The sequence below is a fragment of the Suricata suricatta genome, chromosome 1 (genome assembly GCF_006229205.1).
Source record: "Suricata suricatta isolate VVHF042 chromosome 1, meerkat_22Aug2017_6uvM2_HiC, whole genome shotgun sequence".
NCBI lineage: Eukaryota > Metazoa > Chordata > Mammalia > Carnivora > Herpestidae > Suricata > Suricata suricatta.
Window position 1 is genome coordinate 153,050,289 of NC_043700.1, and position 25,016 is coordinate 153,075,304.

At 42.9% G+C, this 25,016-nt stretch overlaps 2 long non-coding RNA genes across 2 annotated transcripts; one reads left to right on the forward strand and one right to left on the reverse strand.

Moving 5' to 3' along the window:
* Nucleotides 1–241: 241 nt before the first annotated feature.
* LOC115297655 lies at nt 242–13,508 on the reverse strand. The gene is made up of 4 exons (XR_003911459.1): nt 13,475–13,508; nt 10,121–10,216; nt 5,491–5,612; nt 242–580 (listed from the first exon to the last, which is right to left on the reverse strand). It is a non-coding gene; the product is annotated as an uncharacterized LOC115297655 (long non-coding RNA).
* Nucleotides 13,509–14,276: 768 nt separating this feature from the next.
* LOC115297663 lies at nt 14,277–24,009 on the forward strand. The gene is made up of 3 exons (XR_003911460.1): nt 14,277–14,380; nt 22,320–22,511; nt 23,185–24,009. It is a non-coding gene; the product is annotated as an uncharacterized LOC115297663 (long non-coding RNA).
* The last annotated feature ends 1,007 nt before the right edge of the window (nt 24,010–25,016 follow it).

Sequence of the window (25,016 nt, forward strand, 5' to 3'; positions counted from 1 at the left end):
CATCAGTAATAATGACATTGTGGCTCTGGGCCGTGACTGAAGAAGAAAATCGTCTATCATATGAATTTGAAGTGTGAACTATTCAACTGCAGAAAGTTACAATGTCTAAAATTGTTTTTGCTGACTGAAAGCGTCTTGACCAGGAATTTCTCATTTAAGAGCTTGTTCTTGTACAGTTTGAAAACTTAGTAGCTTAAAGAAACATGGCAGTTTTAGATATATTTTTGATAAAACTATAAACTTTAAAAATCACAGAAATTTTAATACTTTTATGAACGTGCTTTGAATGCTTGGAGTGCTCTCAGAAACTTACATAGTTTGGGATTCTGTCCCCAAAGAAGCAGCCATCAGTGAAGATAGCCTTTTGATGTAGGATTGCTGAAGTCTTAAAGTTGTCTTTCTGACAGTAGCGGTGATCTTCCTGCAGGACGGAGCCCCTATAACCATGCTTCAGATGTGTTATAATTGAATGCCACATTTTCAAACGAAGAGTAAACAAGAAGAATTTCTTGGTTATATCTGTGGTTCCTCCATTGAACTACTCCCATGTACTCATCAAAATTGCATTCTTGGAATGAATCTATATTAAGATCACAAATGAAATTCATTAAAGCATTTGAAATCAACTGGCAAATGTTTTTAATTAAACAGGAAGATGAAGTATAGCAGCTAGCAAGGTTGGAACCTATATGCTTACATAGCATGCTAGAATTTGTTCAAAGTGGACTTTGAGTGATGTCTAAAATCAATTGAGAGAATATTTAAATAGTTTAAAACAAGGAATAAAATAAAAATGAATTTTTGTTTGTAAATATTTCAAAGTATTGACCAGAGATAGTAGTAGTTCTGCCTTGAGATAACATTTAGATTTCAGAATTTGAGTTTTATTTTCATGTTTATTTTGACAAAATGCTTATTTTGCTTTCTTCAACATGAGGAGGTTTAAGACTTTGGACTTTTTAAAACTGCTTGATCTAATTGTTTAAGTTTTGAAAACAAACCCAAGGGAATGGCAAAAGTAAGATAAACAAGGTAGGATTTACTATGAAAGTAAATGTATTTACTTATATAATTGCCTTTCAAAAATATCTTTTTTTTAGAGCAAAAGAGGGAAACAAACTTTACAAATTTATTATTGTCATTTAAATGCCACTTCAAGTGTGTTTTCTTTGACTCTAATTTTAACAATTTAAATATAGATGATTAACTTATCTTTTTTCCTGAAGCAAAGGAATTCAGCTTAATATATTAAATCTTCTAAAAGCTACCCTGTTAGTATACTTTTCTTAATAAGAATGTTCGTTACCTTTAAGTAGATAAAATAAGTTGGCTCAATGATCTCACACAATCTATAGGACTGTTACTTCCAACAACTACAGTTTTACTTTAAAGAGTACTTTCATCATTTTTTTTGACATCAGTTCAAAATTCAGGAGGCACAAAAGAGAATATTTGCTAGTTTTTATTCTCTTCAGTTTGCTTCCATAAGTCATCATTATATTGTAGGGTTATTTGGTTTTGGGTTTTTTATTAGTATTTATTTTCCTACCAGTTATTAAGGAGAATTATTATAGTGTCCACAAATCATGTAGAGTGGCCTGGAATTGCAAATGAAGACTTCCTTTTAAAAAATGTAGTTATGTTAACTAACTAGAATTTTTAAAAAATGAAAAAAATGAAGTGTACTTCCAAGAGATGATAGCTCTGTATTCTGAAGACCTGTTGAACTACTCTTTCTGATTAAGACAAAAAAATCTGATTAATAAGTTGTCTTCAAATCTATGGTAGATCTTAGGAAAATAGTTTGAAAACCAATTGTCCCTCATTGTGGCTAAATGTACTAAATTGATTAATGTAGATTTGAGTGCCAGGTAACAGAGCTAGAAATAAGTTACTAATGAAGACATTTGAATTACTCTCTTCAATAGAGTCATACTTTAAATGGGTTTGGTAAAGGAAGGGCTCAAACAACATATTAAGCTTGGCCCATTCCCAGATATTGTGCCAAGTGCAAAAGATATTCAAGGAAATAACATCTCTCTGTTTCTGGAGTTGAGGCTGGAGGAATAAGCATGTAATGTGGTATGATAAGAGCCAAGGGAATTGCATAGTTTGGTAATGGAGTGATACATTTTGTATTGTGTGGGAAGTTCTGTAAAGTCTGCAGGAGAGATACTAGAGGTGATTTTGAAGGATCAGTTGAAACTTAATGAACAGGTGCAGAGACAGAAATATGTTGCATTAAAAAACTGAGGAGTTCTGTTAAGTACAGGGAACAAACAGTTGCTAGAGGGGAGAGAGGTGGGGGATGGGCCAAATGGGTGAAGGGGAGTGGGAGGCACAGGCTTGCAGTCACGAGATGAATAAGTCACAGGGATGCAAGGAACAGCATAGAAATAGAAAATGAAGTCAGTGGTACCATAGTAGCATTGTGTGGTGACTGATGACGTCTACACTTGTGAACATAGCATCACATACAGAGTTGTGCAATCACTACATTGTACACCTGGAACTAACACAGCATTGTATGCCAACTACAACCACACACATGCACTACTGACAACAAAAATGGGTTCTGCAAGACTGGAAAATAGGGGAAATTGGTACACAGAATTACATGTTAAATTAATAAATTATGTGGAAGGTCCAAGAGAAGGCCAGAAAAGGAAGGGGCGTGTGTATCCTGCTGAAATTGTAACTCTAACCTGAAGCTAGCAAAGGATTTTCAGAAAATGAGTGGGCCCGATCTGTCAGACAAAGCTTGTCCTGACCTGGAAACCAGCCAAAAGAGACCAGCCCCAGTGTTAATGTTTTAACCTGTAAAGCTAACAGGTCATAATTCCTTAAAGAACTCATTCTACAAATAAAAATAATAGGTAAGGGATAAAGGTGTAGAAAAATGATTTTGCCCTTTAACTTAGAGTCTAACTTTCAGTTTTGGATAGCCCTTTGGGAATTTATCAAGGAATCTGCTGACCGCAGAGAGCCCAATACAGGGCTCAAACTCACAAACCATGAGGTCATGACCTGAGTCGAAGTCAGATGCTCAACCGACTGAGCCACCCAGGGGCCCCTCAAGAAATGGCTGTTGAGGATTAAAGAACATAACGCATATGTGCCACTCACAATGCCACCCAACCATAAGCCACCAGGAAGAGCAGGAGTTGAACAAAGTCCGGTCCGTTGCTTGTTGAAACTAGAGCACACACAACAGGGCATCAGTGAGTGTATTCAGACAGCACTGAAAAGGACTCTTATAGGATCTGGACTTACTTGGAAGCAAGAGTTTGCTTCCTGAGATTCTCTCAGCAAGTGGGGTTATTTTATGATTGGGCCTCTTGCTGGATCTTGTTTAGAAGGTGGGAAGAATGAAGTTAAAGCTGTAATGGGTACAGAAGCAGCAGTTGCTAGTCTTGAGGGGGTGAGGGGGATATTCGGAATTTGTGCTTTGCACTCTGGCTTTGTTTTTATCTGTACTCAGACAAAATTATGAAGAGGTCTTCTCTGTTTGTCTCATTTCATCAGGGTCGCAGAGTGACCTTGCCTAATATTGGAGTTCTGTGAGATTAAATGTATGTTAAACAGGAGAACACCAAGGCCTAGCTGATAGCTGTTAGCCAGTCTCCAGATGCCAGGGGCTGCTTTTTTCTCTGGTCATTTAGCATGATGCTTGGCTTACAGTTAAAGCTTAAAGAAGATTTCTTAAGGAATTGTAATATTGAGCCCAGCTCTCAAATGCATTCTCAATCTCGCATAGTGGCTCTGTTGGCCTCTTCTATGTGAATAGATTTTTCTTGTGTTTTAGATGTTTACTTTGAGTTAGTGTTTTTCATAGGAAGGATAAATCAGAATGTTAAACTTCTGATTCTTTGAACATTTTTATGACAGTTTAACTGAAAGTTTAAAAATCGAATTCCAACATGTCTATTTTATGTAAATAACACACTGGCCAACCTTTATAGTGTTTTATCATGATTGAACTTAAGTATTAAGTGTAGTTTTTTGTATGACATCCAGGTTCCCAGACATACCATGAGAGCAGGTCCCTGTTTGTCTTGTTATTTTATCCCCAGCAAGACTAAGTCTTGAAGAAATGGTTGTTGAACAACTTGAGGAGGAAGAGATACTGTGTTTGGAAAGTGGAACTGAAACTCACATCTACTGAGGGGTTACCCTTCGCCAGGTGCAGTTTTAGACACTATACACAAGTGGTAATGAAATCCTGTACATAGAGAATAATTTTTCTATTCTGCAAAGGAAGCTTTGACTCAAGCTTAAGAAACTTGCTCTTCTACGGACTGATTAAGCTCAATTCGAGATCTGTGTTATTCATCAAACATTTAATAAACACTCGTATTGCACCAGGAATTCAGCTTATCCAAGGCTATCATTAGCATCTGCTGCCTGGTAATTACAGCAGCCCCTTCATCTGCTCCCTGCTCTCATGGTCACCTGGGAGTCTCAACGTGTTTTCAACACGTGCTTACACCGAGCAGCGAAGAGGGCTGGAGAAGAACCCACAACCAGAGCTCATTTAATTTTTAGCTCATTACCACAACTGTCAAATAGTTACTTCCCAGAGTTGTTATTTTAATTACAAGTGTCCTCTTGCTCTCCAAAATTACTTTGTAATATATTCATTTCCCCCTTAGGTGTCCAGCACCAACCTTCTCTTACTGCTGAGTCTTTTCATCCATCCACGTACAAACATTCTCTTTTGCCTCCCATCTTTAAACAAAATAAAACCCTCCCTGGATCTCATACCCCTTTCTGCCACTCCTCTCACATCTCACAGAGAGCCGCTCGGAAGCTTCCTCACATCCCAGCTTACCTTTGCTGACCCTGATATGGTTTTGGTGGCCCTCTCCTTGAAAGATTACCAACACCACTTTGCCAAATCAGCAGTCGAGTCTCTGTTACTCAGAAGCCTGGAGTCCGTTGGCCATTCCATCCTTTTCTTGCACTCCTTCCTGTTTCTCTGACAGCATGCTCTCTCCCTTACTTTCTCCTCTCTCTCTCCCCCAGGCTCCAGCTCCTCTTCTTAACCCCAAATGGTGGCATGCTTCAAGGTCTCAGGTCCAAGACTTGATTTGCACTCTTCTCTTTTTATACCCAATCTCATCTAATGCCATGGTTTAGCACCACTTATCTGCAAATTCATGTTGCCAGCTTTGACTTTCCTAGATATCCAGATGCCAATTTAACTCTTCTCTACTTCAATAACAAATGGGCATTTCACATTTAAAATGGCCAAAGCAGGACTCTGAGTTTCTCCCCATGGAAACTATTCTTTCTTCACTCTTCTTCCATATCTGAGTGTGTGGCTTCTTCACTCAGATATTCAAGACAAGAACCCAGGAGTTGTCACTTCCCCTCCAAGTCCCCTGCTCCCCATACTCTACCTCAGAAATACATCCTCATACTTTAATCTCTCTCCATATCATTGTTTGCACTTTTGTCTAAGCTTCCATTACTTCTGTCCATTCTTACCTGAATTATTGCTCCTGTTTTCTAACTTCCTGTGTAATCCAGTCCTTGCCTGTGTTTGACCTTCATTTCCAGTTTCCAGCATCCAGTCTCACCCTCTTCGGTCTCTTGATACATGCTCCTTCCTGGGTACTCAAAAAGGCAAAGTTTAGTTTTTCTTTGCGGCCTTTTCTTCCTTGTTACCTTTGCCTAGAATGACTAACTTTTCTGGTGATTCAGGTCTTAGCACCAGTGTCAACCTTCGTCAGTGAAACCTTTCCCAACCACTCAATCTGAATTAGTCCCTCTACCTAGCCAGTATCCTACTGTATTTTCTTGATTATATTTTTCACTCTTTGCATTTATCTTATTCATATTTTTGTCACTTGGTGCATCTTCGATTAGATATCAGCCCTATGAAATTGGAGACCTTGACCAATTTAAATCCCAGCACTATATTCCCAACATCAAGAACAATGCCTGACACATGATAAGTGCTCAAGAAGTATTTGTTGAATAAATAAATTTTATAGCCATATATGTTTTAATATAGAACTGGTATTACCCCAGAATTTTAATCTTAGGAAACATCTCTCGTTTCTCTTATGGTGTTATGCCCAGATTTTAATATCACCCCCAAAAACCAGAGACCGCCAGGGAGGCCGAAGCACGCATGCAAAAGCAAAGGGCTTTATTACGAATTTAGGCCCGGCCAGCCTAAACTCAGGCTCACAGACTTCAACAACACACTGGATCCACGTGGAGTGAGCCCCGAACAAAGGCAGGGTAGGGCTTTTATGAGTTTGGGAAGGGGGAGTTACAGGAAATTGTGACATAGGTACAGTGATACAATCATTATTATACAATATTATTGACAGCAGGTTTAACCATTCACATTGCCTAGAGTATCTGTTACTTTTGGCAGGACCCAATCACAACATTTAGAGTATTGACCAATCACAGAGTGGGTCCAGGACCCTCAGGTAGGGCGTGACTAGTCTTAGCCTCCATCTTTAGGCCTGCCCTTAGAAATGTTAAGGGTGTTAGCTGGCCTTTCCTGATTGGGTGTTACAAGGGTGGTCCCTTCTGCCTTGGGCAATGTGTGCCCTTCTATTGTTTCATGGAGTCAGTTTCAGACCTGCATCCTTACATTGGCACTGTTCATCATTTCTTCCTTTGAGAAGCTTGGCCACTCCTAACCAACTACTGTTAGGAAATTGTAGTCTTCAAACCCCTTCAGAATGAAAAGAAGGGCCATAGGATCTTTGAATAGATATCAGTGAGGAAACTCAACAGTAGATTATCAATATAGACCAAAATAAAAAATAGGGACACTGTTATAAAAACCTCTCAGACGCTTGAGAATTTGGCTTGACCCTTGATTTAACTGAAGTAGTATACTTCCCCAATGGGACTGGTAAAAGGTAACACTATTATGTGATGTGAGGCGAGATGAGACAAAGGCTGGAGCCTACTTTGAAAATATGTAAATCTCTGATAGGTCGTGACTTCAGACCACACACAGACTGTCAAAAAGCAGGAAAGAAAAACTTCAATCCTTTTTGTGTTTGTACAAAATAGAGCGTAGTCTCAAGAGCAATGCTCTTGTCCAATCACAGACTAATCTTTCCTGGAATTGTCGAAGGTTTTTTTGCTGCTGCTGTTGTTTTAATTTTCCAGGTGACTGAAACAATGAAACTTAGTCTTCATTAATCCAAATATATTTCCTAATGTAAGAATGTGTGTGTTGAGTGCACTTTACCAGGCATTTCAAAGTGGATAGCAGGGTATGGTTAGCTCATCTCTTTCCTCGTTGGCAGAACTTGTTTTCAAGTATGGAAACTCTTCCGTAGCCTAAGGTAGGTAATCTTAGAAAACAGGCGGCACCTGGGCTACATTAAAGGGTAGCAGGTCCTGAATTAAGGGTTGTCTCAATGTGATCTGCTGCCATGCTCACTTTTACTGTTAATTTTTTACTAGATTTCTGCCTCCTTACCTATGGAAGGGGACAGTGTTCTAGCCATTATTGTTAGAGTATGAAGCAAATGGTACGAAGGCAGATTAGAAAAACTTTAAAAACTGGTCCTTTGCAACTGGCCTGATCCCTTGATTGTTCTCTGTTTACAAATGATATTGAAAAGGTTCAGAATTTTACTGTGTTTAAAGGAACAGTCCTTGCTAAATAGTGGGGGTCATTCCAGGAAAAAAAACATTAACAATTAGTCCTGAGATTTTAATTACAACAAAATTGTTTTTCTTTAAATACCTGTGTAAGATAAAATAGATGTTTTCCTTCTTTTCTCTATTGCGCATTAGTAATGATTAGGATATATGAAAAGGAGGGACGACTGGGTGGCTTAGGTGGTTGAGCATCGGACTCTTGGTATAGGCTCAGATCCTGATCACAAGGTTTGTGAGTTTGAGCCCCAAGTCAGGCTCTGTGCTGATGATACGGAGCCTGCTTGGGATTCTCCCTCCTCCTTCTCTCTCGCCCTCTCTCTGCATCCCTTACCCACTTGCACTCACGTGCACCCTCATTCTCTCTCTCAAAATCAATAAACTTATAAAAGAATGTAGAATATTTAGAACCAAAAGGAAATTTAAAATAATCCTGAGCCTCATTATTACCCATCGCTTTAGTTCAATAATGGGGTTAGCACTTACACTGCAGACCAAGTCCTACTTGCTAAATAATGGCTCTAGTCAAAGCTGCTATGAGACCCGTTTTGCCTGTGGCCTGGGCTGTGGCTGTCTCTTCTAACGCCAGTTATGTGAAGCTAATTTGACAAGTTCTGGTCCCGATTTTGCACTCGTTCTGGCAAACCCAGCCCCTGTGGCACTTAATAGTACCATTGTCCGTCAGTCTATCATAGTGACTGCCTTTGGGGCTCTCTGCTGTGTGCCATGTCCCCCAGGCACTGAGAGAACCACCAAAGAATAGAGGCCATGTAGGGCTCCATTGAGGGTAAATCAAACTCAGAGGAAAGACTCAGGGAGGAGGGCTTTGCACAGCACAGACACGCTTTAAACATTCTCCCTTTCAGTTGTAATGAAAAAAAAGCATTGAGGCTTTTCCCCCAAAGGAGTGATGCTCACTGAAAGATCATACACAGTCTGAAGTGTGAGTTTTGAGGGACAAGGGAACTCCCCAGCCCTATACTGGTCTTTCTAGTGACAATTTACAGGGTATTGCTCAATGTGGGGAGGTGGGGGGAAGTGTTGACTTATTTTACTTCCTCACACTGCGATTTTAAATGGAACAGACAGAATGGAACAAATGAGCCAGATCAAGTATTATTATTATTTTTTTTTGCGATGAGGCAAGTATATATTAAAAAGAAAAGCAACCTGGAGCTCTTGAAAACAAGGAATCCTTAGGAGGAAATGAGGCAGGGGAACGTAATGGAAAAGAGGTGGTGCCTCTTCATTTAGGGTAACAACAAGGGCCACTAGAAATGCAGATAATCCAGGCAAGGCAGTGTGACTCAGGTCTGCAGTTGAAATGTAGGACACCGAGCGGTGTGGAAAGTCAGTGAAGCCAATGAGTGCATTTATGTAGATTCCGGACACTTCTGTCTTGCCAGCCTCCGCATCCCTCCTCTCTGAAAGCCTCTTCCCTGTGTGGCACAGAAAGCAAAAGAGAAGGAGGGAGGGAGCAGGAGGGAAGGGCCTTCCTGAGTATCTGCCTGTGGTATTGTCCTCGGCTCACCAAGAGAAGCTGCACGAGGCACAAGAAGTGAGAACAAGTACCTATTGTTTAGGCTTAAACAGCTTTAAGTGTTTCTTCTAGAGATAATTAATTTAATTAAAATGGTCCCTGAAGCCAAACTGAGCTTCGTATTGAATCCTCCCAAATTCCAGCACTAGTCTCGTCAGGCCTGGCAAGCCATCAGCCGTGTAACGCGGTAGACGCACCGGGCCTGGCCCCCACAGGCTGCCCTTTCTGACTCTGCTTGGAATGGAGGCCTCAGGACAGGAGCCAGACCGGAGGCTCCTCCTGGGCCGAGGGGAGCGCCATTAGTTCCGATGGGTGTAAAGGAAAGAGCATCCTTTTTCTGTGGATTTAGTTGCAAAAATGATGGTGGCATTTTTTTTTTTTCCTTCTGGGTAGCTTAAGAAGGAGAAATTTGGCTTACTGGTCGCATCCAAGTCAACAGTTGCTTAGTGTGTTGGTGTTCAATAAATATACATTGAATGAATGAAAGAATGCATAAATGAGTGAAAAGCAGTCCCTTTGGTTGGCTTTTTGGCCTATTGTCACCTGGAGTAAGGAGGTAAATTGAGTAGCATTTGATCTTCAATTGAAAACTACCAACTGTCACGTGGGCCCAGGGGACAGAAGAAGGCAGCCCTGGATGGTGGCTGTATTTATTTATGGTGGTTGTAACTCAACATGTTTATTCCAACACCCCAGGCAGGCACAATGTAGGGAGGCCACAAGGTAGGGCCACTTAGCAAGCTGACTGTGAAGTCAGAAAGGCTGGGTTCCTCGCTGCCTTCCTTTCTTGTGGAATGACCACGGGCACATTTTAAAAACCTCTCTCAGCCTTGTTTCTTCATCTATAAAATAAGCATGATATAAAACCTAAATCACAAGGTTATTGTGCAGTTTAAGTAAAATATTGATTTCAGTCAACATGTACTGAACACCTACTATGTGCCAGGCCTTGGTCTAGGTGTGTGGGAGACATCAGTGATGGAATAATGCTCCTTGTCTTTGTGACGCTTGTGGTCTAGCAAGGGTAGAGGGCTGGAAGGCAGACAAAAAACCAAAACCACAATTAAATCAATATATGCTATGTTGGAGGTTCTGTGTGCTCGAGAAACAGTGGTGCCGGGTAGGAGTTCCCAAGCAGGGGATCTGGGAGGAAGGGGTGACTTACAGTTCTATGTAGAGCAGACAAAGGGACACAGGGAAGCCTCGGAAAATGTGACGCTTGAGCTAAATTTTGAGGTTAGGGAGTAAACCATGTGGCTATCAAGAGACAGAATGTTCTAGGCAAAGGGAACAGCCAGTACAAAGGCCAGAGGGCAGGAGGATGCCAGGCATGTTTGAGAGCCAAGAGCAAAGAAGCTAGTGGCTTGGAGGGGGAGATGTCATGGCAGAGCAGGCTGTATAGGACCTTCAGGCTAACGTCTGACCGATATTTTAAAGAGTCATTGGTGGCGTTTGGGGTAGGGAAATGGCCATCGGAGGAATAATAGCAAGTTTGTGTGCTCATGATCCAGTTGAGTGAGCATTGCTGATGTAGGAAAGATGTAGGAAAGGAGAGAGTTTGAGTTGTTAGAAGGATGTGTTTGAGTGGTGAGAGGTGAGAAGGATTGGCTCTGGGTGGATACACGGGGTTCCATGGCGAGATGTGGGTGCAGATACAGGTAGGGGGTGTGGCCGGGAGAGTCTGTGGACATTTGCCTCTGGTTCTCTCAGATTTCTCAGGAAAAGTAGGAAGCAAAGTAGTCAGCTGAGAGGTGGCAGGGAGAAGAAAGTATGAACTTGCTGTTGAGAACAGGAGATTAAATGGACTTTGAGAATATACCGTGCATGGCAGGCGACATGAAGGGCCCACGGAAGGGTTCATGATCATGAACTCAAAATGAGGCCAGTCAGTGCAGTGTGTTTAACCAAACACACTCCACCATTCTGTACAGACAGAAGCTTGTGGTTTTGCTAAGCAAGTATGACAAAGTGAGAGAGGCAGAGATTTCAGGGGTTCTGAAGGGAGTAATTACAACATGATGACTGATCAGAGTTTAAGCTGGGTAAGGAGAGAAGTTAGGACCTCAAGTAGAAAAGGGGAAAGATCAGTGATTTGGAGGAACTGGGGAACTAGGAAGTGAGCTGGAAAGACTGGGGGTGGGGTCAGCATGGAATCTGTCAAATTAAGATTATGAAAACGCATCTGAAGTCTTAGGACCATATCGGGTGCAAAGCAGACACTCAATGATTGATGGTTATTGCTAGAAGTTTATAATGCCTTATCCAAAAACTTTGAGACCAGATACGTTTCATAATCCAGAATTCTTCAGGTTATACAAGGCCATCTGGTGCATTTACATCTCCATTGAGGTATTGGAAAGATTTCTGTCATCAAACACACTGGCATTTCTTCAGTGAAATATATGAATATTCATATCATACAGCCTCCTGTAAGCCTAGGCCAGATTTGGTTACTTGACAAGTTTTAGCACTAAACTTCAAAACAACCTTTGTTTTTAGGGGCCTTTCAGATTTCAGAGGAGAGAACGTGAACATGTAGTGATATTTTACTAAGAGTTGTGAATTTAGGGGAAATCACTTGATTTCTCTAGACATTAGTTGTTTCCATGTAAAGAGAGGGCTTTGAATTTGAAACTTTCTGAGCTACTTTCTAGCTCAAAATTTTATGATTTTTTGATGTCCTTTGCCAAATAAAAAAAATTGTCTTCCTAATAAATTCTCCATAAGACAATTAGGTAAAGAGGCTGGGCCCAAATTTTAAATTAATAAATAAAGGTATATTGGTTGACTATTAAAGTCCCACTTAAACTGTTCATATCAGAAGAATTTAGACACTTCCCTTTCCATATGCAAGGCTAAGAAAAATGTTAAGTCAGGAATAGGCAAATGGAGCGTTCATCAAATTTGGTGAAACCTCACTGGTCAGATAAGTTAGAAGGTCAGGCTGAATTCATACAAAGTTTTAATAAAAGTACTTATGAATTCTGCATTGTGTAATTACATTCAAGTTTATTTTCATAATGGCTAAGGGTTTCCCAGTAGATGTTAAGCCACGACTTGCTTTGATGATTAGATGAGGCTCATTTTAATTTAAAGCATAACATCCTTTGCATATAGTGTACTTAATAAAATCCTGGGGAAAAAAATGTGCCCTTGGAGTAGATGAAGTGTATTTCCTGCTTTCAGTTGCTCTATTCATTAATTTAGCAAATTCTTTCTTTGTAGGTGCAGCAAAGGTAAATGTCAGCCCAACGTTGTCCAATTATCACACATTCCCTGGGGAGGCATTCCAATATGGAATTCACTTTCTGGAAGTAAGCACAATAGCAAAGAATGTTGCAACACACCAAATGCTAATAGAATGTTTTGCATTTTTTTTCCTTTCTGTATATTGTTCTTTTCTACAAATAATGATTGGATATGCCTGTTTTAAACTAAAAAGTCCCCAGGGGCTGGCTCATTTTCAGTCCAGATGCTGCTACAGAGCTTCCCCCCACGTGTCCAATTGCATTATCACGTGAATTGGAGTTGGTAATTCAACAGTTTCTTGAAACTTCTACACAATGGCTTTTCTCCTCCAGGATGCACTTACCACCCTTTCCTGCCTTTTTGCTTAGCTCAGTTACTACTCATTCATTAATACTCACCTTAGGTGACAACTTCTTAAGGACGTCTTTCCTGCCTCCACCACCAGCCCCATTCCCAAGATGAGGCTGGGTGACCTTCCTAAGTACTCCTATGGGAGCACCATATGCTCCTTAATGTAGTTAGTGTCTATCTCTTTAGTGCCCAGGTGCCTGGGTCAGTCTCATACCAGGCCATTGAGATGGGAGGGGCTGTGTCTGTTTTCTGTCACATTGCTTCTCCAGGGCCTAAGCAAGACTTCAGGGACTCCAATCAAAGGAGACAACTACCTGGCCTTATTTTGGGGGTCACCTGTGTATATCTCTGATTCCTATTGAGAAAGGGGTTGTCCTGCCCAGGCACACACTTTTAAAGACACATCAGGGGCACCTGGGTGGCTCAGTCAGTTAAGTGTCCGGCTTCAGCTCAGGTCATGATCTTGCAGTTCATGAGTTTGAGCCCCACGTCAGGCTCTGTGCTGACACCTCAGAGCTTGGAGCCTGCTTCGAGGTCTGTGTCTCCCTCTCTCTCTGCCCCTCCCCCACTCACACTCTGTCTCTCTCTGGAAAATAAATAAATATTTTTAAAAAATAATGAAGACACATCATTCTTCTACATAGACAGGTAGACGCTAACAACATCTTACATTTCAAACGTAATACTTACTAAGCTCAAGTTGCTGTATTACAATGAAATTGCATCAGACAGCCCTATATTTAAAATCCACAGGCTTCAGCTAGTTCAGAGGACTGGTGATTTCAGTATAAAATTATGTCTGCTTAGGTGGCCCTGGCCCCCAAAAGAGGATGTCCTGGGGTACGCTCCCTGGATAGTATCAGGTAGCGTTGCAACAGGTGCATGGTAAATACTCATCCTAGTCCAGAATGAATGCCTTGAAAATGGAATCTGTATCTTTTGTCCCTTCTCTCTTTTCATTATCCCCTGGGTCAAGCATGATGAGTTCACAGTGGCAAATGACCTCAGATGCCTCCGTATGCAGAGTGAAGGTGGTCGGCACAGCTGAGTCTCTCTATTTGGCTGCACAGTCCAGCCCTGCCCCACCCCCTCTCAGCCGTGTCACTATGTGAATGGTGGGGCCCTTCAGTTGCTTCACAGAGTAGGCTGCAGCCTTGCTAACCCAAGTGATCCCCAGGCCACAGCCGTCTGCCTCACCTGGGAGCCTGTTGGAGGTTCAGAATCTCACGTCCTCCCCCAGAGCGCCAGACCAGAATCTGCATTTGACAAAGCCTCGGTTGTTGTTTTTTTAAATAAGTATAACGTTACGTTAGTTTCAGGGGTACAACGTAGTGATTTGACAACTCTCTACGTTATGCGGTGCTGGCCACAAGCTAGCGTGGGTCCCGTTACATCGCCGTTACAGTATCGTTGAAGGTATTCCGTACGCTGAGCCTAATACCCCAGATGATTTTTAAGCGCGCTCAAATTTAAGGAACACTGGCCTAGAATGTCAAAGGAGGACCAGGATTTAAGCCTCACATTACCAGAAAGAGAGCTCCAAGAAGAGCAGAAAGGGCCATCTCGAAGGGGAGCTGGGCCTCAGAGAGAAAGAAGGTAAGGCAGCCGGTCCAAGGAGGCAGGTGGGGGGCGGGGTGCAGGCAGGAACATCACAAATGACATGGGGGTTATACTAGGCCTTGAGGTAGAATTCAGAGAGGAGTAAGCAGGACCCAAAGCAGTCATGGGGCATTGAGTTAAGATGTGGCACATCCTGGCTTTGGGCCCGGAAGAGGTTTAGACTCCAACATCCTGGAACTCAAGTCTTGGTTCACACTTTTACTGTTATATAACAAATCGCCTGTGCTTTTGTGTCTTAAAGCAGCACCTGTTTATTTCCTCATTTAGGCCGGGCTCAGCTGGGGTGCCTCATCTCTGTCCCACGAGGCGTTGGCTGGCTCACTCACATGTTTGCAGTTGGCCAGCAGGTCAGTTTTGGGGTGGCTGGTCCCAGATGACCTTGCTAGAACAACTGGGGTAACCGGGCCTCACAATCTCTGAAGTCTCTCATCCTCAAGGAGGGGAGAGTGACTTTGTTCACAAGGCAGCAGTGTTCTAAAAGGGCCAGAGCAGAAGCGTCAAGCCTCTTGAGGTCAAAGCTTGGAAGTCACTTCTGCTACATTCTAGCAAAGTCAGTCACAGGCCACCTGGTAGAGCGAGCTTTAAAGAGAGTCTGACCAGCTACCACACTGGGTCGTGACCTAAGGTGAGTTATTATCACTTTTCTGAGCCTCAGTTTCCTCATCCTTTAAACTGTGAGCAATGAGGGGCACCTGGCTGGCTCAGTTCGTTGAGCATCCAGCTCTTGATTACACATCAGATCATGATCTCATGGGTTGTGCGTTGGAACCCTGAGTCAGATTCTCCACTGACAGCATGGAGCCTGCTTGAGAATCTCTGTGTCCATCTCTCTTTCCCCACCCCCACCTGCACGCACGTGCTCTCTCCCTCAAATAAATAAATTAAATTAAACTTTAAAAAATGTAAGCAATGATACATTTTCATAGGATTATATTATATGAGACAAATAGCTCTTGTGACTGGCATGTAATTAGCACACACTAAATGGTAACTATTATTATTACTACACAGCTGAAATTTGCGTCCTTTCTCTAGAAAGCTGTCTTTCCCACTCCACACAGCAAGTACTTTTAAAGTGACTACATTCTACTCCCAAAACCAATACTAAACTGTATGTTAACTGACTTGAATTTAAATAAATACATTTTAAAAAATAAAGTGACTAAAGTATTAGATTCTCATTGATAGTTTGAAAAGGGGTAGGGAAAAGACATGATATGTATATGTGTCTGTGTGTGTGAGAGAGAGAAACAGAATGAGCTGAGGACTGATGACTGACAAAAGAGACAGAAGGAATTAGTGAGGGGAAATTAGACGTTTCTGTGTAATTTATAGAAAGTGCGGGCCAGATTGATCATTCAGCTCATATACCACCAACTGTCAAACTGCGTACGCAAGGTATGGTCTGAAGACCGACAGAACCAGCATGACCAGAGGTGGTTAGAAATGAGAGTCTTGGGGCTCAGCCCAGACCTGTGCCAGATCTCTGCACGTGAATGAGACCCCAGGTCATCCTCACCTACAAGCTCAAGATTGAAAGCGGTTTTGTTGTTCCAAAGAGCCACTTTTCACCCTGCTGGATCTGCAGTGTCTGAACTTGGGTGGAGCCCTTGGGGAACAATTTTTATTGCAGGAAGATCTCATGAGAAAAGGAAAAGAGCACATGTCAACCTTTCAGCATTTGTGACATGAGGTGGGTCATTTGAAGGGAAAAAGTTTGGCTTGGGGTCATCACTTTGATCAAGTTATAGGTAGAGCCAGACAAAAGCATGGGAGATATGCAGAATTTTACGAAACTGTCATTTAGAGATTTATAAGACTCATGATCTGGTCAGACTGGAAGAATAAGAAAAACATTTAGAATAGAATCAGTCATGAATAAGTTATTCTAGCCAATAAAATGGTAAGAAAATGGGCAGTGTCTGGATTGGAGATACACCAGGTCAAGCTACATCTTTTTTTTTTTTTTTTAACTTTTTTTAATGTTTTTTTTTTTTTAATTTATTTTTGAGAGACAGAGAGAGACAGCGTGAACAGGGGAGGGTCTGAGAGAGAGGGAGATACAGAATCTGAAGCAGGCTCCAGGTCTGAGCTAGCTGTCAGCACAGAGCCCGATGCAGGGCTCGAAACCACGAACCATGAGATCATGACCTGAGCCGAAGCTGGTTGCTTAACCGACTGAGCCTCCCAGGCGCCCCTCATGCTACATCTTAAAACTGGGAGGGACCAATGCCCGCTCAAGGGCATGAACTTGGAGTTGCTTTTGCTATGGCAATCATGACAAGAGTTCACTATGTTGTTGGTCATTGTCAAGGGGAGAATGAAATCTCATACCTTGGCGGAAAGCCTCCTGTCAATATGAATGCTCATTTCACTAATGTGATGACCCCCACTCATTTGGGATGGTGTAACTGTTTTCTTAATGGAATTTTTAATGCTGTTAAGATTTAGAGATAACTAGAGAGATGGTGAAATTGATCAAATCTATAAAGTTACCATTTTTGTGTAAGTTCAGGAATAGAATGTTATAATCTTGAGTATGATGTGTGTTGTTTGGTATTTCAAGTATTTGTAAGGAAGGATTTGACCTGTTAGAGAATGGCACTCCCGATTTAAAGAGTGTAATTACTAACTTTTGGTTGAAACTAAGTGAAGAGACCTTTAGGAACAATTTTAGAATACTTAAGGGAACTTAAGATTTGCTGTGGCGCTATTTTGCTAGAGTCATGTAAGTACTTGAGAACATTTTGCTTGTTAGAAGCATTTGAAGTGCTAAAAATGATCCAACATATTAAATATATAATGGAGCTTAAATTTCTGGTGGAATTTAATTGCGTTTGTAAATGCTACTGTTTAGGAGAATTTAGTTTCCGTGGCTTTAGTTGACAGAGTTTAAATCCCCTTGAAACTGATGGTTAAAATATTCTCAGATGATAAGTAGACTAATAAGGTTTCTAAATTGAACTTTACAGTTTAAGGGAAACTAGGTTTTAGAATTAGTGAAAATGTGTTCCTTTAATAAATTTCATATTAATTTAAAAACTCAAGGTATTTGCATGTAGTTTTTATTATGCTCTGAAGCTTCTAATAAGAACACCAAAAATTTCATGTTGACGTGAATAATTTAAAGTTGTCACCAGCACAGGGTGAGTTCAGACGTTTTAAAGCCAATGGCATTTTTTTTTTTTATTTTTAAAATTATTTTTTTTTGGTGGGGGCGGGGGTGGAACACTCCTCTTGCACCAAGACTTTCAGATGTATCCCTTCAGGTTCATTGGTGAGATACGCACATGTTACCACCTGTACATAACTGGCCGGCAGACACACAAGAGGCCTGCAGGGCGGTTAAGTGTCTGAATTAGTGAAGACTTGGGCTTCCACATTCTGCCAAAAACTGTGTCTTATTCAGACTTTCATTCTGTTGACTCTTCTGAGGACTTGAAAAAACAGTAAGAAATAAAAAACAGCATCAACCTTTCCTATGGAAATCCCTCTACTCCTGAGGGCTTGATACATCCAGCTGGCCTAACAATGGACCTTCCCGTGATACTGGTCTCCCGAAGCCCGTTGGGTGCTTAATGTGGCCAATCCTGCCCCTCTCCCCGCTTTCGTTAAGACTTTGAGTGGAGGACAGAAGAAGGTCAGAAGAACACCGTGTTTTTTTCTTAACCCAGAATGGTCAGTCAAGCTCCTAAGCCTTTTGCTTCTAAATTGATGTGCCTGGTGCAGAATCCTTGTCACATTGTTATCCCCTCTGCCCCTTCTTCCTGACTCTGTCCTAGCACATCCTCCAGGACCTTCTTATATCGCAGAACGCTGTACCTGCTGTGAACTTGGTGGGTACCCCCCACCCCAGAACATCTCAGAGCAGAGCTCGTGTGTTATTCATCCAGTATTCCCCTGTGGCTCCTTCCAGGGCAATCTGCACATTCTGAGTGCTCACAAGCTGTTTGTGTAGTGAACGAACAAGCAAGCTATCATAGCCCCTAATTGCGTTAGAAATGTTTACAGAAAGGAATACACAAGGGTTGTTCTCTCCATTTGCTTCAAGTTCTGGCTTTTTTCTACTTTATTTTTTTAAGGTTTTATTTATTTTTGAGAGAGAGAGAGAATGAGAGGCAAAGTATGAGTGGGGGAGGGGCAGAGAGAGAGAGGGAGACACAGAATCTGAAACAGGTTCCAGGCTCTGAGCTGTCAGCACAGAGCCTGACGCAGGGCTCGAACTCGGGAACAAGGAGATCATGACCTAGGCTGAAGTCGGATGCTCAACCAAGCCACCCATCTACTTGAAAATTTAAGTGTTGGGGGTACCTAAGTGGCTCAGTTGGTGAAGTATCTGACTCTTGACTTCAGCTCAGATCATGATCTCATGTCACAGTTTGTGAGTTCGAGCTCCACATGGGGCTCTGCGCTGATAGTGCAGAGCCCGCTTGAGATTCTGTCTCCCTCTCTGACTGCCCCTTTCCTGCTTGTTCTCTATCCCTCTCAACTTAAAAAAATTTAAGTATAGGTTTAACCCTAACTTCATGGCTATAGTGCATTATTAAATACATGCATGGTTTATAGGTATGTGTGGTTTCTCTGCACTGGGGGAGAAAGAATCATAGAACTTAGCCACAGTAGGTCTCAGAAGTTATCTAGTTGGCTAATAACAATAATTATTATTATTATTTATTGAGCATTTATTGTATGTAAGATGTGCTAAGCACTGTATGTATATACATTGTCTCATTTAATGATGGAAATAGCACCAAAGGTACATACTATTATTATTATTTGCACTTTACTGACTGAGGAAACAGACTCCAAGAGATTACATAACTTGCCCTGGGTGACAACGATCATTCAAATATTTTTATATGTGACTTTGATCACAGCACATTTATTTTTCCAATACATTTTTATTTAAGAATTCAAGCCAAAAGGGAAATCATTTTGTATATTTTTAGAAAATGGAAATTGATGATGACAGGAAGTGGATCAGAAGTAGTTGAAGCTGACAGGAGATATAATTTCAGGCTACGTATTTGATCTTTTAAAGAATATTATTGACTGCCCCGTGGGTGGGCGGCACGCAGTTCAGGTTACGTGAATGGGTGGGGGGAGCTCAAAAGTGATTCAGGGTATGAGTCTTTCCCTTAAAGAACTAAGTATCTAGTAGTGGGGAAGTCCCGACTCCCAACAAGAGTAACACAGGGCGAAGGAATTGAGCCGTGAGAGAACAGAAGACATGCCAAGGGAAACCTCACGATGCAGCTGGACGCATTGGGGGACTTCAGAGAAAGGGGCAGGTTTGAAGGATGCACATTCTGGTTTGCAGCTGATGGGGGCAGGGGGACAAATGGGCACCATCCCAGTGGAGAGAAGAGCTGAAGCAAATGCAAGCATGAAACAAGACGATCCTTCAGCAACCCTTCCCAGAGAACCGGAGTGTGTACAGTGCGTGGCCAACAGCTTCCCTGTGCTTCCCATCCATCACCATCCTGTTCCTCTCGCTCCTCGCTGTCACCCTGCTTCTAGCTTATATGCAGGTTCAGGGTAAGGAGAGAAGTCCTCTTAATCCTGCATGTGCTGGTGGGTCTTTCTTTCCTATCTCAGTCCTTAACAAGTCTATCCATAGTCTCCACGCGCTCACCCTCTGCTCATCTCTGTGCAATCCAGTGCTTCTGCTCAGTGCCCTGGCCCTTCCCTACCAGGCGCCCCACCTCCACCCCCAGAAAGAGAAGGCTCTTGTTAGGGTCATCAGTGGCCTTGGCACTGTCAACTCCAGGAACACGAGGCCTATCTGGCAGGTGACATCGTTGCTAATGTCCTTCATGAGAACTCTACTCTCCGCCAGCTTCTGGACTATTCTCTTCTCTGCTGTCTCCTCTTTCCAGCTTTAAAGAGTGGTGTCTTCATCCACCTGAGCTGCTGTTAACAAAAACGCCATAGACTGGCTGGCCTAAGTGACAAACATTTCTTTCTCATGATTCTGGAGGCTGGAAAGTCCAAGGTCAAGCCTCTGGCAGATTCAGAGTCTGGTGGAGGCCCTCCTCCTGGTTCACAGATGGCATAGATGTCCTCACGTGGCAGAGGTGGGGAGGGAGCCCTCTGGGGTCTCCTTCATGTAAGAGCACTGATCTCCAGCCTCATGACTGATCACCTCCCGAAGATCTGTCCTCCTGATACCATCACACTGGGGAGAAGGATTTCAACATATGAATTTGTGGGGACACAAACATTTGGTCCATAACAGGTGGTGTTCTTTTACCTTTGTTTTTAGCCTGTGTTTAGTCTCACTGTACATGGTCCCTGAGTGATCTTGTTAATCCAGTGGATTCAACCACTACCTCCTTTCACATAAGTACAGAATAGCTCTACCAAATTTGATAACTACCAAATCTGAACATCCCCAACTCTCTTTGAGCATCAGGTACCTGAATGCTCATAGTACTCTCCTGACAGACATCTTCATGTGGGATTTCCCACAGTTCCTGGAACCCGGCATCCCCAAATGGCACAAATCAGCTCTTCCCTCATTCCTAATCCATTCTTCTACTCAATTCCTCATCTTTATTAATGCTGCCATTCTTCACCTCGTGTCCAAGCAGGCCATCCAGCCCCTCTTCCCGAAGACCAGTTGGCGTCTTGTCAGAGCTCTGTCCCAAAGCTCCATGTCTCCCCCATGCTCACTGCCAGGCAGCCTCCGTGTCTCCTCCTTGGACTACTCCCACAGTCTCCTAGGTTTTCCCCTTTCAGTTTCTCCAGATTCATGCTGGAGGATTACACTGCACAGATATGACCATGTTCTATTACTCTGCTCCATCAGTGGAGGACAAAGACCGTGGCCCTTAGAAGGGCGTTCAAGGCCTTCTCTGGCTCCAGCCTCTTTTGCCTTTACTCCTGCGTAGCCACGGTGAGTTCTAGTTCTATCTGACTCCTTGCAGTTGCCTCTCAGACCTTTCACACGTTCATTTTATGGTTGCCTCCATCGGACTGCTGGCCCCCTGGGGAACTACTGCCTCCTATAAACCCAAACATTCCTGAGACCTCCGGGCCGAGTTGGTGCTCTCAGCCTGTGAGGGGCTCCTACAGGGTCCCCCTTGGTCTCATTCTTCTTTATATCAAGGGTTGGCACGGAGAGGCCCTAGGAGAGGTCAGAAGAGGAATGCAGAATTAAGAATCTCAGGTCTCTTCCCTAATCCTCTAAGCAACAAGCCTCCAGGAAGGGTTCACTTTTTCATTCGTTCCAAGATTCCTACTGAAGGGTAGTTTTCATGGCATCCAAGACTCACTTCTTTCCTCCTGCTAGATTTCTCCCTGGGGCTCGGCAAGAGGCAAGTGAGTTTACTCCCGGTGTGAACAAGGAGGCTATTTAGGTCCTTCAGCATCCTCTCTGGCCTCCGGATCTCTGCTGTGCTGTGGCCCCTCCACCCCGCCCCAACCCCCGCCTTAGAAAAGGAAATTTGGAAGCAAATTATTGACTTTCTTTGAAATGTCATGTCTGTAGGTGATCCTGCCACCTTGCAAAGAGATCACTATTGTTACACAACATCATTAATGATAGCAGCCTTCCGGAGGATTAAACTGTTATCGATCTTCCATTTTTCAAGAACACTTTTGACTTGCAACATAAAATAGCAAATTTACAACATTACAGAAACCAAATAAAAGATTAGCGTGATTAAATGAAAACCACCACCAATTAATTTAATCTAGGCTAAAAACCGCAAAATGGCTACTAACACTTATCATAATTACAATGACATTAAGGCGCCTTTTGGGGTTGTTTTTGTTTCTTTGTAAATGGGATTTAAGTAACATACCCTACGAAGATGATCAATCTAACTGCATGACTACCAGGTGCAAGAATTCTATTTGTGCGGCATGAACAGGGCTGCTAATCCCTCACTCGTTCTTTTCTGTTCGGCAGCTAAACATTTCCTGGCGTGCCCTGTAATAACAGGCAGCTGTCCCGTCAACTCCGCCGAAAAATGAGATAATAAGGCAGGCAAATGATGTCTTTTATATCCCGAATCTACCACTTCCTGCAGTTTTCTTCTCAAACGCTTTAAGTAACAAGGATCTGGGCGATTTTCACACTGTTTCTTCTTCTTCTAAAAAGGTTGGTGCAAATTCTTGGTGAATGTCATTTCCCTCTGGGACATTTGGTGGAAAAAAGAGGCAGCCTGCTTCACTGCACCAGGACAGAAGGCCTGATTGGGGCTTGTGGATGGAAACCCACCGCCCCCTTCGGAAGCCAGTGAGGTGATCAGAGCTGTGGCAGTGTCTGGAGGGGTGGTGGGGGTCCCTGATGAGACAACCACTGTGGGTCTTTCTGTCACATCCCTGGGCCAACTGGCCCTTTTAGAAGAGGCAGCAAGAGCAGCTTTGCAAAGGTTCCCCCGGGGCCTCCTGGCTGCGGAAATTCCAGCTGGGCAGGTAGGATGCTCTCACCCCGGGAGCCCAGGCTGTCTCCAATGTGTGAGCTCCGAGGCCTCCTGGAGGTCATCTGTATCTCTTCCACATTTTACAAAAAAAGGAAGTCGAGGCTCTGTGCCAGAGGGTAGAGACCCCTGGCATTCTGATGGCCAGTCTGGCACTGGTGCCTCTTCCTGAGATAAGGGAGTGTTCCTTGGTATTCTTTACAATCCACATTGACCCAAGACACACAACGTATTGAATCCTTCTATTTAAATTCTATTAATAATACAGAAGGCTAATGTTCAGAGAATGCCTATTTTAGAATATGGGTTTTCAGGAACACACTCAGTGATCATGCATTCGTTGATTCACAGATCACTCACTGGGGACAAGGAGACCTCTTGCTGATCCTGCTGCTTGTGGTGGGGTTTCAGGAGATAACAACAGCCAGAGAAACACATTCTGGAACATCCTGGACGTGAGTTGGGTGTTACATGTAGGAGGAAAGAGCCGACGGTCTGAATGGAGGGAAGGGCCAAACGTCTGAATGAATCCGTAAACTCCTCTTACACAGACAGCCAGAGAGAAAAACTTGCTTTACTTCATCTGTTATTCTGACTCTAAAGAACTCTGCCCCATGGAAGAAGGCTCTCACTCCTACGACAAAGTTAACGTTCTATTTCCTGCCCTTCCCTGGAACTAGCCTTGGAGCAGCCGCAGGGTGGGGACTGCTCCCGGGCCGGGAATGCCGTGCCCACTGCCAGGCCTGTGCAGAGAGCAGGCAGCCCCTGAGCAGGGCTTTGTCTTACCCGGGGTTCAGGCTGCGCCCCGGTTGTGAACCGATCTTCAGGGGAGGTGCCCTCTGGGGAAAAGAGGAATTCCATAGATGACTGACTGAAGGAGTTTGCTGCCTTCCAGACTGCACTTTTTGCTCTCTCCCCTCTCTCTGAAAGTGTGGTCAAGGTAAGGTCTGTGCAGTGGAGAGCCTAGTGTGGTTTGTTAGCACTGCTGACCCACGTTTCCCGACGGAAACGAAGCACCCTTTGATTCACTCCAATGTTTTTCTCTCTCTAGCCTCCTCTTCTCCCCTAATTTGTTTCCTTTTCGCTCCTCTTCTGAGGAGGGAATTATATATTATTGAGCACTAATGTGTTCAACTGCTTTATGAGTATTACCTCATAGAGTCCTCCTAACAACACAGTAAGGCATTTCAATTATTATCCTCATTTTACAGATGAGCAATCCGAGGCTCAGAGGGGTTGAGTTACTACGCAAAGTCACACAGCTGGTAACCGGAAGGAATTGTAGTTCAAATGGAGGAAGTCTGGCTTCAAAATTTCTTCCCATATTTCCTCTAGGAGTAGAGAATGGGAGCATCTTGAATCTTCTAGAAATGTGAAGTCCAGTACAGTTGCCACCAGCTGCATGTAGCTATTTAAACTAGCATCTCAATTAATTAAAATTAAATACGTTAAGCATTTATTCCCTCAGTAGCTCTGGTCACATTTCAATAGCCCAATAGCCACTACAGAGGCCACCATATTGGATAGCACAGATAGAGAACATTTCCATCATGGCCAAATCCCAGGCTTTCTGTTATTTTGCTCTGTTTAACAAAGGCCAAGGACCATAACAAAAACAAAGGTGATCTGGTAAGTATGTGGTCACTGAAATGTAACTTTTGAAGATTTTTCACGTACTACTCATAGACTGAAAAAAAATTTCGTCCTGAAAATATGCTTCTAATTTAGTGACTGAAAAAAAAAAACCAACCGAAAATTGATGTAAAGTGGACTATGATTTTGTTAAAACACACCCATGCACACACACATGCACTCATAAAGAGACACCTAGAAGGACACACCTCACTTTGTGAAAGGTCGTTATACTTCCTGTGTGCCAAACGCCCCCCCCCCCCAGCACCTGAACTTATTTCAGTCTTTTCTCTTTTCCAGGAAAACCTCAACCCCGCTGCCAACCACATACACATACATATACACACACATGCAGATTTTAACATTTGCTAAAAATATTTGCAAATCAATTAAAAAGAAAAGAGGGACATCTGCGTGGCTCGGTCAGTAAAGAGAGCGTCACACTTTTGATTTTGGCTCAGGTCATGCTCTCACCTTTCGTGGGATCGAGCCCCGCATTGGGCTCTGTGCTGACAGCGTGGAGCCTGCTTGGGATTCTCTCTCTCTTTCTT